The 15,419-nt window shown below is 37.0% G+C and overlaps 1 protein-coding gene and 2 non-coding genes across 7 annotated transcripts in view; 2 read left to right on the top strand and 1 right to left on the bottom strand.

Annotated features, from left to right (window-relative positions):
* The window catches only part of LOC138696240 (kelch-like protein 26), a 149,008-nt gene that overhangs the window by 88,685 nt on the left and 44,904 nt on the right, over nt 1-15,419 (top strand). For 2 of the 5 annotated variants that reach the window (XM_069820921.1, XM_069820924.1), the window contains one exon: nt 8,159-8,323. The exons of 1 other annotated variant lie outside the window; for it this stretch is intronic. The gene's annotated coding sequence lies outside the window, so the exon portion shown is untranslated. Of the gene's footprint in view, nt 1-8,158; nt 8,324-12,118; nt 12,319-12,915; nt 13,018-15,419 lie in introns of all 5 variants that reach the window. 2 more of the 5 variants (XM_069820923.1, XM_069820922.1) reach the window with 2 other exon arrangements.
* Nucleotides 1,652-1,724, bottom strand: TRNAN-GUU (transfer RNA asparagine (anticodon GUU)). Its single transcript has one exon. It is a non-coding gene; the product is annotated as a tRNA-Asn (tRNA).
* Nucleotides 2,110-2,182, top strand: TRNAN-GUU (transfer RNA asparagine (anticodon GUU)). The gene has a single exon. It is a non-coding gene; the product is annotated as a tRNA-Asn (tRNA).

Here is a 15,419-nt window from a genome sequence, read left to right as displayed (position 1 = left end):
GTTGGAAAAAGAAAATTCAGCCTGACATCAAGAAAATCACTATAATCGACTAGAAGCCAGAAAAAAGGGCAGAATATGCAATAGCCTATAAAAGCCTAAATATGTGCTATTATAAATCTAAAATCTTCTAAGTAGGCCTATGCATTATGCATGAATTTACTTCCAAAAAATGTGAAAACGTGCAAACATGCACGGAAAAGTACGGTTATTTGGAATCTATGTCATAAAATGAATATTTGCAAAGTTTGAGAATTGTAACAAGCTTAAACATGCATTTGCATGGAAATCCGGGCTATAGTAATTACAGAACGTGATTTGTTTGCTAACCGGTGTAATTAACTTTGCAAAGTGATAACCCAAAACGTTCGTTATTTCATTATAAACTTTTAATTAACGCATGCTGTGCATACAATATTCAATTGGAGGGTATAAGAATAATTGAGGTACCAATACTCATTACAGAAATTGTTCAAACTGTTTTCCACCAGCCTCAATACAGGTCTTACAACGCGACGGCGCGCGGCGTGAGATTCGCGACGTGCTCCTGACGGTGTCACAGGCAATTGTGAACCTTTCTATGTATAATAAACTACAAGCAGTAATTAATAATGCTTAGAGTAAACGTAACGGCATCCACCATATGAAGATGCGTTTAAACTGAGATTTTAAGGCTAGTTCACAATAAACCGGGAACGAGAACGAAAACGGGAATAATGTTAAAATAAATGTATTTATATGGGAGCATTCACAATTAACTATTAACATTGAAAAATACATATTTTAACATTCTTTTCGTTCTCGTTCTCGTTGTCATTTCCGTTCCCGATTTATTGTGAACCAGCCTTAAGTGGCACCGATCCTGCGTTCGATTGCTGATCATCGTAATGTACGCTGTAAACACTGTTTTATATTCATACAGTATAAACTTTGTACTGTTTACAAACATCACCATGACAACATTAAAGACAAAACAATGATTTACCATGACTATTTACACTAAAAACTGTGATTAGAGAAATTTATTCCGATGACATTGTTCATAATGACTTCTGTCATCCCTTAAAGTTTATAACCAAGTAACAGAATCACCCGTTAGAAAAACTTGAAAGCATGGAGAAATCTCACCAAGTGACATAATTAAAAATTCAGCATCAATGTAGGAGATTCCAACATGCCGACATAAGAACATGGCTGTGCTTCTGAGAACAATATATAATGTGCGAAACATGCATCAAGTGTATGGTTACTTTGAAACTCTATTGTAAGTTAAGATACTATTATTAAGTCTGGAAAACCGACCAATATTTCTCGAACATTCGCGTACCGTTTACTGCAACGAAGCCGCAGAGCAATCGGGAAGTAAATAGATTCCGCGTAATGAGTATACTGGCGTATAACTTGGTTATAGGCCTGTTCAGTGTTCTGTTGCCATAGGCAGAATTCAAACGGCACGGCGGCTGTATCTTATTGTGTTAAAATTCTGAAATGGTTTTATGGTTGAGGTTCTGCCTGATATGTAGGCTACACGTCCATTATTATTAGTACATCTCGCTTGACGATATGTGTCAGAGGAAGAACAATATTCGCAAATCAAGCTTTCAGGTATAACTCCCTGTAAAGTTGATTTGAATAATTTCGAGGGAAAAAATTGTTCCGGGGCCGGGTATCGAACCCGGGACCTTTGGTTTAACGTACCAACGCTCTACCAACTGAGCTACCCGGGAACTTTACAAGAAACCGATCCAATTTTTCTCTCTATATCCACAGACCACAAAGTGGGCTGACAACCGTCAAGCAACCAACCTTGAATGCACACTAACTCTGTGTGACTTGAATCGTGGTTTTCTGTTAACGAACAGTGGCGTGTATTATGCAAATCAAGCTTTCAGGTATAATTCCCTGTAAAGTTGATTTGAATAATTTCGACTTTACAGGGAGTTATACCTGAAAGCTTGATTTGCATAATACACGCCACTGTTCGTTAACAGAAAACCACAATTCAAGTCACACAGAGTTAGTGTGCACTCAACTTTGGTTGCTTGACTGTTGTCAGCCCACTTTGAGGTCTGTGGATATAGAGGGAAAAATTGGATCGGTGTCTGGTAGAGTTCCCGGGTAGCTCAGTTGGTAGAGCGTTGGTACGTTAAACCAAAGGTCCCGGGTTCGATACCCGGCCCCGGAACAATTTTTCCCTCGAAATTATTGAAATCAACTTTACAGGGAGTTATACCTGAAAGCTTGATTTGCATAATACACGTCACTGTTCGTTAACAGAAAACCACAATTCAAGTCACACAGAGTTAGTGTGCACTCAACGTTGGTTGCTTGACGGTTGTCAGCCCACTTTGAGGTCTGTGGATATAGAGGGAAAAATTTGATCGGTGTCTGGTAGAGTTCCCGGGTGGCTCAGTTGGTAGAGCGTTGGTACGTTAAACCAAAGGTCCCGGGTTCGATACCCGGTCCCGGAACAATTTTTCCCTCGAAATTATTCAAGAACAATATTGTATACATCTGAAGAATAGACAGAGAGAGAACTGTTTCTTTGGAGGGATATCATTTACTTCCTCCCCTGTTATAGCTTGACCGATATGATCATTTAATAAAGTATTTTTAGGGTCATGTTTCTTACAATGTTATACCTTATTTTATTTCAAGGAGTGCAGTCGGTGTTCAACTGCACTCCTTGAAATAAAATAAGGTATACGTCCATATCTACGATGTTTCGGACCGAGTTGTATAGGACTTGAACTGTAGGTTTACTACAAATTATAGTAGGGCTTAACCATAAGCAGAGTTATGGGAGGGTATGTGGGGGCATTGCACTCCCCTCCAAATTTGCCTGAACTCTTTTTTTCTTTTATTAATATTACAAAATATTGAATTCAAAAGACTTTTCTTGTTTTTGTTTATGAATAGGATACTATTTGTAAATGCTACCATCGTACCATCTTCCTGGAAAATGGCTATTTTCACAAAAAATCTTTGGACTATGGTTGTTTTATGAAAACTACTGAAAATTTCCACTCCTTTAACATGGGACTAGGCCTATGGTATTTTTTCTTCACTAACACCTAATTCAGTAGATGGCCGCTGCAGACTTCTAACACAGGAGTACAGGCTGTTACAAAATAAACATTACAGTGCTTCCATTCCTCAAACGAAGTATAGAAATTCTTATACATTTAGAAATTTGAAATAAATATTACAGTCGAGACACATGATCTGAAGATTTAATTCGTCAATTTAAGCACAGAAACTTAATAATGCCCCCCCCCATAACTCCGCCTATGATCTGAAGTCTGTCTGACTTACTTTTCTTACCTACTTACTTACGGCTTTTAAGAAACCCAGAAGTTCATTGCCGTCCTCACATAAGGCCGCCATAGGTTCCTATCCTGAGCAAGATTAATCCAGTCTCTACCATCATTTATTTTTATTTTATTGGGTTATTTTACGACGCTGTATCAACATCTAGGTTATTTAGCGTCTGAATGATATGAAGGTGATAATGCCGGTGAAATGAGCCCGGGGTCCAGCACCGAAAGTTACCAAGCATTTGCTCGTATTGGGTTGAGGGGAAAACTCCGGAAAAAACCTCAACCAGGTAACTTGCCCCGACCGGGATTCGAACCCGAGCCACCTGGTTTCGCAGCCAGACGCGCTGACCGTTACTCCACAGGTGTGGACTCTACCATCATATCCCTCCTCCCTCAAATCCATTTTAATATTATCCTCCCATCTACGTCTCGGCCTTCCCAAAAGTTGAAGTCTGACGAGTAAAAAATATTTTACTACTAGTCAGCGATGTATGCAATGGAGAGGGAAAGGAACTGGCCATATACCCCATTATCTCTGACTTATTTGCTTCATGAGTGCTGCCATTGATGTCACTTACGAGCTTCAAACCTGTCTCGGACTGTTGACTAAACAACAATCTTGTTGTACACCTAAGTCCTACGTTAACATTGTGTGATGTGAATGTACTTTAATAATGTAGTAATGTAATTCATGTGGCTATTGTAATCATAGGTGCAAAGAATGAATTGCTTCTAGCTTTCTTTCATGATGTCAGAGCAATTATATTTATTATATTATGTAACTTCTCACGTGACCTTCTTCTGTCACGCATGTAACGGATACAAACATCTGAGCTGTCAAAGTAGCACCACAGTTTTCAATCAAGAAGAGTGAAAATAAATCAGGTCAACATATTAAAAAGGATTTATAAATGCAATGTTTCTTTTTGTAGGGTTTAGGGAAAGGAAATTATGTAGTCGTGATTCTTTAGATCTGTCTGCTGATGTAAGGAGAATTTAACAAAATACTGTATGTACCTTAGTCGTCCTCGGTGGTCTAGCTGCGCTGTTACCATGCTGGTTGGCCATTAGATCCGAGGTTCGCGGTTTGAAGCTCGGTAAAGGTGATAAAATCCTTGACATGATTTCCTTCAGGAGGGAAGTAAAACTGTGGTTCACGTGTCACAGATTTACGGAACGTAAAAAGACGCTGTCCTTGAGCGCTATAGCCAAAATATCTGCCGTTCCTCACCACGTTGAATTTTGATACTGAAAAATATCTGCAGTTGACGGCATTGTAGTAATGGTGGTGGTGGTGGTGGTATCACAACACCATACTACTACTACTACTAAGACCACCATCACGACCACGATCACTACCACCACACCATAATACTATTACTACTACTACTACTACTACAACGACCACCATCACGACCGCTACCACCACACCATACTACTACTACTACTACGACCACCATCACGACCACTAGCACCACACCATACTACTATTATTACTACTACTACTACAACGACCACCATCACGACCGCTACCACCACACCATACTACTACTACGACCACCATCACGACCACTACCACCACACCATACTACTATTATTACTACTACTACAACGACCAATATCACGACCGCTACCACCACACCATACCACTATTATTACTACTACTACAATGACCACCATCACGACCGCTACCACCACACCATACTACTACTACGACCACCATCACGACCGCTACCACCACACCATACTACTACTACTACGACCCCCATCACGACCACTACCACTACATCATACTACTATTATTATTATTATTATTATTATTATTATTATTATTATTATTACTACTACTACAACAACCACCATCACGACCGCTACACCACACCATACTACTACTACTACGACCACCATCACGACCACTACCACCACACCATACTACTATTGTTATTACTACTACAACGACCACCATCACGACCGCTACCACTACACCATACTACTACTACTACTACTACTACTACTACTACTACTACTACTACTACTACTACTACCACTACCACCACCACCACCACGACCGCTGCTGCTGCTGCTTGTAAGATTACTGACAGTAATTTACTGTAACTTAAGCCTGCTATAAAAATCTAACGAAAATAGGGACACTTTTACTATCGACGTTTTTTTTTTGTAAGCACATTGAAGTTAGAAGTTACTGAAAAAATCTTAATATATTAAAGAATGATGCGAGTCAAGTGCATGTCATTAGTTAAACAACATTTTAAAAAGGATTTAAACCGGAGAGTTAAAAAAGATATATAAAAAAAACATTACTGCCTTTAAACAATGTTTATTCGTGTCAATTTATTTACGTCACTTTTCAATGCTTTGGACTTATCTTTTGTCATTTTAATTTATTGTATTCCATATATATTGAAATGAATGACTGAATGAGCCACTATGTCCCATGTAGGACTGGGGCCTCCTGTGAGAGGGATAGCTCGTGTATGTGGCTCACGTGGTGAGCTACTCCACATAAACAGCCTATTTTTTATTTTATTTTATTGGGTTATTTTACGACGCTGTATCAACATCTAGGTTATTTAGCGTCTGAATGAGATGAAGGTGATAATGTCGGTGAAATGAGTCCGGGGTCCAGCACCGAAAGTTAGCTACCCAGCATAAACAGCCTATATTACTGAAGTTTTAAGATGTGAAACAAGTCAAGATTTAGATCTGTACATTTTTTTGGCGAGATAATGTGATGTCTAACACTACCTTTCATACATAGTTCATTCATGTTTGCGGATTACAAAATAAAACATTTGCAAGCATTTATACAAATGAAAAGAATAATTTCAACATTAATTTATGAAGTAAACATCAGTTAGAGAAATCATTAATTTTTATATTACAAAATAAAATTTGATTAAAATACGGGACTTCTATGCGTCCAGACAAAAATTACGGGGATGCCGAATACCTACGCCAAAAAAAAGAGGATGGTCCCGTTTTTTTACGGAACGTATGGTAAGCTTAGATTACTTACTTACAAATGACTTTTAAGAAACCCGGAGGTTCATTGCCGCCATCACATAAGCCCGCCATCGGTCCCTATCCTGAGCAAGATTAATCCAGTTCCTACTATCATATCCTACCTTCCTCAAATCCATTTTAATATTATCCTCCAATCTACGTCTTGGCCTCCCCAAAGATCTTTTCCCCCTCAGATCTTCCAACTAAAACACTATATGCAATTTCTGAATTCACCCATACGTGCTACATGCCCTGCCCATCGCAAACGTCTGAATTTATTGTTCCTAATTAGGCCTATGTTAGGTGAAGAATACAATGCGTGCAGTTCTGCGTTGTGTAACGTTCTCCATTCTCCTGTAACTTCAGTCCTCTTAGCCCCAAATATTTTTCTAAGCACCTTATTCTCGGACACCCTTAACCTCTATTCCTCTCTTAAAGTGAGAGTCCAAGTTTCACAACCGTACAGAACAAAGGTACTGTAACTTTCTATAAATTCTTTCAGCCTTTTCGAGAGCAGGCTGGATGATAAAAGCTTCTCAACCGAATAATAACAGGCATTTCCCATATTTATTCTGCGTTTAATTTCCTCTCGGGTGTCATTTATAATTGTTACTGTTGCTCCAAATTATTTAAATTTTTCTACTTTTTCAAAGGATAAATTTCCAATTTTTATATTTCCATTTCGTACTTAGTTCTGGTCACGAGACATAATCATATACTTTGTTTTTTCGGGGTTTACTTCAAAACCGAGCTTCTTACTTGCTTGAAGTAAAATTCCCGTGTTTTATCTAATCGTTTGTGGATTTTCTTTTAACATATTCATATCATCCGCATAAACAAGCAGCTGATGTAACCCATTCAATTCCAAACCCTCTTCTGTTTTCCTGGACTTTCTTAATGGCACATTCTAGAGAAAACTTAAAAAGTAAAGGTGATTGTGCATCTCCTTGCTTTAGCTCGCAGTGAATTGGAAAAGTGTCAAACAGAAACTGGCCTATACGGATTCTGCTATATGTTTCACTGAGACACTTTAATTAATCGAACTAGTTTCTTGGGAATACTAAATTTAATAAGAATATATATAAAAGTCTCTCTTAACCGAGTCATATGCCTTTTTTTAAGCTACGAATATTGAGTACTGTGCCGTTATACTTCCATTTTTCTCCAATATCTGTCGAACATGAAAAATCTGATCAATAGTCGATCTGTTACGTCAACAACCACATTGATCTCAAAAGAATATTGGGCAAAATTTTGTATGACGTCAAAAAAGTGATTATTGTCATATATCTACTCAGAGAGTACGGGTGAGGGAGAAATTATCGATCACAATAGAAATTACTTTCGGAGTCCCACAGGGGAGTGTTTTGGGGCCCCTTCTATTCCTGGCTTTTGTAAATGATCTGCCAATTAACATCTTGTTCAGGGTTCGCTTATTCGCGGTTAAACAAATCTGATGTAAGATGGAATGACAAAAATGCAAAAGCATATTATCAAAATGAATATTGTTATAACAACATGGTAATTGTAAAAAATATTTAGAATGATTCTAAAAATTAAATGATTTCGAATTAATTCGGCCCTTTATTAGTAGCCACATAGATATCGTTATGCAGTGTTGCCAAAAACACGCAATGAAATTCCTAGAGAAAATGAAAGTGATACATGGTAATGCAGTCGTTAAAAATCATGGTCGTCTTTTTGTTAACATAGTGACCATTTGTTATGTTAAAGTGTAATTTTATATTATTTACTCCACAGTTCTAGAAATGCACTGTACAAAGAATGACATTTTAATAAGCTACATCATTTTGCAGGATCTCGGACGCAAACAGACGAAGGATTTCTTGTCACCTAGAAACAGGATCGAGGTGCTTGCAGTCTGCGTCTGTACCTTACGAGAAACGACGTGGGCATGACAACCAGCTAATAATGGCTGCACTAGTTTGAAGGAGAACTAGTATGGTGTATATTCGTGAAAGGTGAGAACAGATCACAATACTCGCTGTGTCCTTTTATCCGCCTGTTACATTCTACAGCTCAAGGTCTTACGATCGAGACAGGTATTTTATTAACGTTTCATGGTTCATTTAAGATAACCGTTCGAAATAGCCTTGGTCGTTGCCCGAAGTATCACAGTGACTGCACGATGAAGATAGATACTCACGACACAATATTATATTTTGATGCAGATACAGGCCTGTGCCTTTCCTACATACGCGTAACTCCTAGTGCCGAAAAAATTACCGAGGTTCTTTTCCATTTTACCGATGATTATGGTGATAGTGATGACCTGATGATTGATGTATAACGATGACTAGGGTGGTGATGGAGCTGATGATGATTGTGGTATGATGACTACGGCTACGTGCATGGAGATATCGATGATGACGATGATGATTATGAGCGTTTATGAAATTTACGTGCACTTGGACGGATTCAATAAAAATGATTGTTTTGTTCTCTAGAACTAGATATTACTTAGTAGGTGCATACGGTATTTATTTTGTTCTTAGGCAGTAATTTCGTGTGATCTCTTTTGCGTTGATCCAGCAACTATTCATATATATACCAAAAACTGAAGACCTGGCTTTGGTTAGAGAACTATGAATGAATGAATGAATATTTCAGTTTTAAACAGTTTTAATTTTGAAAATTGAGTACCCAAGTATATATATGTATTATAATGGAGCTGTCGAGCAATGTTACTTCAACTCGAAAGTTACAGTATGTGTGGCCACAACTTTTACCATCATCATCATCATCATCATCATCATCATCATCAGTACCACAAAAGTACCTCAAAAGTATTAGATCTGTACTAGTTGCTTTAGGTATACGATCTTTAATAATTATTCCAACGTGCTGAGTTAATTTGTCTTTAAACAGTTGTTTCGTTCACCAGCAAATTTACAGATACTAGATGTCTATCGAAATGTAAGTAGAAGATATTATAATCAAGATAGCAGAACTTATTTGTTTCATAATTTTCCCATCAACAACAGTTGTGTCTAATTCCTGAAATGCTGATGCTTTTTCTTTATTTGTTGTCACCATATATTGCAATCATGACATATTTCGTTTAATATAAAGGTAGCGCATTTTCGGGGCCAAGTCTTGAAAATTGATGATCTGCAAAGAGAGTTATTCCTGAAAATTATTCCCAAAAACGTTAACGACGTGAGCTCCACACAGCTGCCTCTGTATAGCACTGGTTACATGCCAGACGGTACACTGCCCTACCTGTCCTGCCTCAAGGCATCAGGTGACCTGACAAACTCATATACTTGCTCCTCTAGTGGATAGTTTTTAATTAGTACTGAATAGACCACAGCATAACACCAAAACATCGTGTGTGTGTGTTTTTTTCTTGTGGTCTTTCATTTTTATTCGGAAAAGTGGCCAATTTTTTTAAATGGGCCTATGTTTATTGTAGCCAACTTATAAAACAGAAGTAAATGATTTATAGTTGAATTAGTTTATGTCTGAGTCCAGAGTGCATTAGAAAGATCAGGCATAAATATTTAACTTCGAATAACAAGAGGAAAAATGGGAAGAGAATTGAAAGCCTTCATGTCTGAAAAAGATAATTTAATAATTTAGAAGTATAAGTAATTCAAGATTACATGGATTTAAAAATGCAATAAGAGCTAAAATATTAGTATAGAATAATACTTTTGAACAAGTTAACCGTTTTAATTATTTGGGGTGTCAGGTCTCTTATGTGGAGAATAAAGACATTGAAGTAAAAGTCAATAGATTTTGGTGATAGAATTTTGTGGTACATTAAGACGAACACTTTTAAGAAAAGCAAAAAAGGAAACTATACTTAAGTTTTATGAAGTGATGGCCATTTCACTTCTCATATATGGATCTTAAAGCTGGACACTAAAGGAAAGAAAAAAAAAAATAAATAAATAAATAGAAACCTCCGAAATGTGGTTCTTGAGGGCAATTGCTTGGTATATTGTCATAGACAGAAATAACAATAATTTTATTGTATATGTACAGAACTATCTAGGTGTAAGTAGTATCACTGAAAACATTGAAGATTATAAGAATAAATGGAAAGAACATATATCATCATCATCTCATCATCATCTCATCATCATCTCATCATCATCATCATCATCATCATCAGTGTGGACTTCGGTTTTCTTTAGGAGTTTCCTCCATAGGCTACACTCCAACTTTTGATACCAAGCTTCTTTATATCATGTGTTACACAGTCCATCCAATGGAGCCTAGGTCTTCCTACTCTCCTCCCATCAGGCTAAAATTCCATAATCCTTTTTGGCATCTCATTTTCGTTCATTCTCATGACATGACCTGCCCATCTCAGTCTGGATATCTTGATTACTCTGATTACATCGGTATAGTTTTTGGTTATTTTTTATTCTCCAGCTTTCTCCTTCTTTTATGGGTCCATATATTATATTTTGCATAATATTTTCCTTTCAAATATGCCTATATAGATAACAGAATTATATGCTATTAATGCTTAAAACTCGGTAAAAATGTTACAACTTATCACTTTGGGGGGAGGGGGGGTTCGGACCCGTTGGTGCGCCCTTGGTCTCACGGGAAAGTAACTTTGATTTGAAATGTTTCTGAAGACCATAATAGGAAACAACATATATCAAGAATGAGAAAAGAACAGACTACCAAAAGGAATATAAAAATACACCTGTCACAGATACAGAATAATTAGGGTGTCCAAAGATGAGATCGAATAACCAATAATAGTAAAATTTTAAACAATATTACAGACACCACGATTAATGTAATGGGAAGGCAGAATGAGTCAAAACGGATTCAAACTGCGTTTGTTGTAGTTGTTGTTGTTGATGCTGATGAGAAATATTCTATTTTACATCTTTATTGCACAACTTTTAACACTTCGGAATATGTATGATAAGAACTTTCTTGTGTTAAATTTTAACGTACCTTGTTAACATGTTTCGACCTATTTTCGGTCATCTTCGGAACTCTATTTTATCTAAAGAAAAACTAATTCTAATTTCACTTTGAAGATAACTAGTATTTGGTATTTCACTTTTTCAGTATACGAGGTATCGAGAAATTATTTTTGAAAGTATTGTGATGCCACAAACAAAACGTATTTCGAGATTACCAGGTTTTTAGCATGTCTGATACCGGAAAAGTGGTTTTGATCTTGCTGTTCATACTAAGTAGGTCTAAGTGTCAATTTTTTCGGAAAAATATGGATATGAAATACAGTAATATTTATTTTTTTATTTTTTTGGAAAAGGGTTTTTACTTGAAATCAGAAACTCGTAATGGCGCACCAGCACACAAAACGAAGCTAAACTTTCTTCGTAATTTTTTGCAAGGTAACTGAGGCAGGTTACGTAGTACTGATGGAAACAAGTTTGGTTAAGTGAAATTAATTATTATGATACAGAATTACTTCTTTGCGAATTCAGTGTAAGCTTCCAGTTCTAGAGGCCTTAATTCAAAGAGGTCGCAGGTGTAGTGGAGAATATGGTAGACAGTAGAGAGGACTCATTGTTAAGGATTTACTACTATTTTTTTAAAGCCATTTGTTGCTTCTGAAGCAAGATTTTAAAGGTTTGAAATAAAAGGAAGTAGTCTCAATTCTTCTTCTTCTTCTTCTTCTTCTTCTTCTTCTTCTTCTTCTTCTTCTTCTTAATTAGTACTACAGCCCAAGAGAGCTTTGACTTTATTAATGATCCTCTTCCATTCCGTCCTTACTCTGAGGCTCATTATGTTTCCTAACCATATTGGTTTTACAGGGTGGGTTGTCAGCCACATGCCCAACCTCCAACCTAGAGGGCCAGGTCATTTTTAATCTGGGTGTCCGTCTCCTAAACCAGCTGTCTTCACCACGACTTTGGAGCCTCCTTCATGACCATTGAGCATCCTCTTCGCCTCAGTTGATCCGCGGATGTTTATTTGGCTAAGCCTTATTCGCACCTGCCCTATATATCTACAGGTCCTTCCCCTATAGTAGTCTCAATTACATCTAACATATTTTAACTTGCAAATGCCGATTTCATTATCTCACACTATCACATCCATTTCCTCATTGAAACTATACAGAGTGGTTTTAATATTTGGGGCTGTTAATGGTGAATTACTATGAGAGTTCAGGCGTAATCACATAATGAAATAGACACCAAGAAGTGGTGAATCACGCCAGTCAGTTTGATGTAGAATTTAATAGTGAATTGACGTGTTACTCGTTTCTATGTTAAAATTGTTATCATTGTACGTAAGTTACATTGTTCATTGTTCGTTATCCCATGACATAAGTTTAGTCTGGAAAAAAGAGTTTTTATGTACCAGTAATTATATATAAAGACGAACTATGCAGATCAATGGTAAGGCAATTCATAAAAAAATATCCTAACAATCCTGTTCTAAGTAGAAAAATGTTTGTCAACTTGGTAAAAAGTTACGACAAACAGGATCTCTTAATGACAAAGAGAAACCTGTTACCAGATGCAAAGTTTTTACGGGAGAAAAATGAGATGAAATAGACAAATGACTGGAACATACCCTAAAATAATCTTTCTGTTGACTTCCTCAGGGAACAGGCATTTCAAAATCATCAACAAGAATTGCTACCAAGCTGCTTAAATTAAACCCCTATAAAATTACAGTGGTCCACGAATTCCTACTACACGAACACGTAAGTAATGTCTCATTTTGTATTTCTAGTTTGGAGAGAGTTGCTGATACTAGAGTGGCTCCTGAATTAATCATATTTTCGAATTACATAGCCACATCATTTCATGAAACTGGTACTGGAGTGCAGAAAACCCCAGCATGTGCATGAAGTTCCACTACATGATGAAGAGATTGGTGTGTGGTGTGATTTGAATGCACACAATAGTAGAGCATTTATAGAAGCCACCATCAGTGTTTCAAAATATCAAACATAAATATTAAAACCATTTTTCAAACAACTAACAAATATTGAATGCCAGAAATTATTCTTTCAGCAGGATTCTGTTACTAAACACACTGCTTACGAAACACTAGATCTTATTTTAGAGATTTTTGAGGATAGAGTTATCAGCACTGGGTTTGGCCCTATCTTAGCCCTGATCTCACTCTGTGTGACTTTTGTGAGGGAACTTAAAAGACAGAGTTCATAAGAATAACTTTCACACAATAGAGGAATTGAAAGAAAATGTCAGCTGACGAAATTTCTTTACTCAGGCCTGAGTACCTTATGCGTATTAACAGAAATTTTCTATGCAGTTGTCGAGAATGTGTCACTGCTGAAGAATTTGCAGTTATCTTTTGAAGTGTCACTGCATGCAACTTTCCAAATAAAATTTCGTACCTTTACAGTTAATATAACTAGCTATTTTTTTTTATATTTGTCTATCTACTGTAGACATCTATGTGCGCATTTTGAGGGGAGGTTGACATTTCTTTTAACAGTTTTCTTCTAGTAAAGAAAGTAACAGAAGAATATTAATATTTGTAGATATCAGCAGTCTATCCACACATAGGCAAGATAGAACGATTTCTTTAGGGGGGAAGGGGGACAGAATAGGATAACAAAATAAGCTAATTTACAAATACATACCCTTATCATGAGCGTACGAATGCATCCACATGCATAAAAAAGACACACATATATATTATGCCTCTAAAACTGTATACACTTAGATAAAGGAGCTGGCAACTTAAAATTAACATTTACCTATATTATATTATATGCCATAGTGAGAGTATTGTAGCTGTCAAAATCCGAGCTTCATACAATATTTCGTTCTCGAGATAACTTGACTTCAGTAGCAGTGGATGGAGATAGTGACGTCACTGGTGGCTTGCCTGCTGTGTGCCAGTCTTGGCACTCACCTAGTGTGCATGCAGTATTGTTTTCAGTCATGCCGAAAAGATGCTCTGTGGTAGATTGTAGTAAAACTCTACCATCGATAAAGCCTTCCTTACATTTCCCAATAGAGAAAAATTTTAAATTATGATTTATTTAACGATGCTCGCTACTGCAGAGGTTATGTCAGCATCGCTGGTGTGCCAAAATTTTGTCCCGCAGGAGTTCTTTTATATGCCAGTAAATCTACTGACATGAGCCTGTCGCATTTAAACACACTTAAATGCCATCGACCTGGGCCGGATCGAACCTGCAACTTCGAGCACAGAAGACCAGCGCTATACAGACTATGCTACCCAGGCTGACTAGAGAAAAATCTCCAATTCGATTGAAATAATTGGAAAAGAAAATTAATTGTGTATATTTATTACACGATTATCGACTCCTATCATCGATTTTAACAGAAAAATGTTCTTGAAAGATGTTAAGAACACTAGAAGTTATTCCTGATGAACTAGTTATTAGTTATTTAAATGAAATAAATAACAACTTCACTGTGTTAATATTTAACTTTATCGTGTTATTTTACCTGATGGACTAGTTTCGACATAATTTTCATTCTCCTCTGGATTCTAATGAGTTCCTGTGCTATCTTCTGGCTTCCTGTTATGATGGGGTGAGTTTATGACTGATAGTTTTGTATCGAAAATATAAAATTTATTGCCTTACACAGAAACTAGAACCATTTCATAACATTGCATTCAAATATAAATCTAAAAGAACTGATTTTACTTATAGGGGTATACTTACTTACTTACTTACTGGCTTTTAAAGAACCCGAGATTCATTGCCGCCCTCACATAAGCCTGCCATTGGTCCCTATCCTGAGCAAGATTAATCCAGTCTCTACCATCATATCCCACCTCCCTCAAATCCATTTTAATATTATCTTCCCATCTATGTCTCGGCCTCCCCAAAGGTCTTTTTCCCTCTGTCCTCCCAACTAACACTCTATATGCATTTCTGGATTTGCCCATACGTGCTACATGTCCTGCCCATCTCAAACGTCTGGATTTTATGTTCCTAATTACGTCAGGTGAAGTATACAATGTGTGCAGCTCTGCGTTGTGTAACTTTCTCCATTCTCCTGTAACTTCATCCATCCCAGCCCCAAATATTTTTCTAAGAACCTTATTCTCAAACACCCTTAATCTCTGTTCCTCTCTCAAAGTGAGAGTCCAAGT

The sequence above is a fragment of the Periplaneta americana genome, chromosome 3, assembly GCF_040183065.1.
Source record: "Periplaneta americana isolate PAMFEO1 chromosome 3, P.americana_PAMFEO1_priV1, whole genome shotgun sequence".
In the NCBI taxonomy this organism is placed as follows: Eukaryota; Metazoa; Arthropoda; class Insecta; order Blattodea; family Blattidae; genus Periplaneta; species Periplaneta americana.
This window is presented reverse-complemented; position numbering and strand designations above follow the sequence as displayed.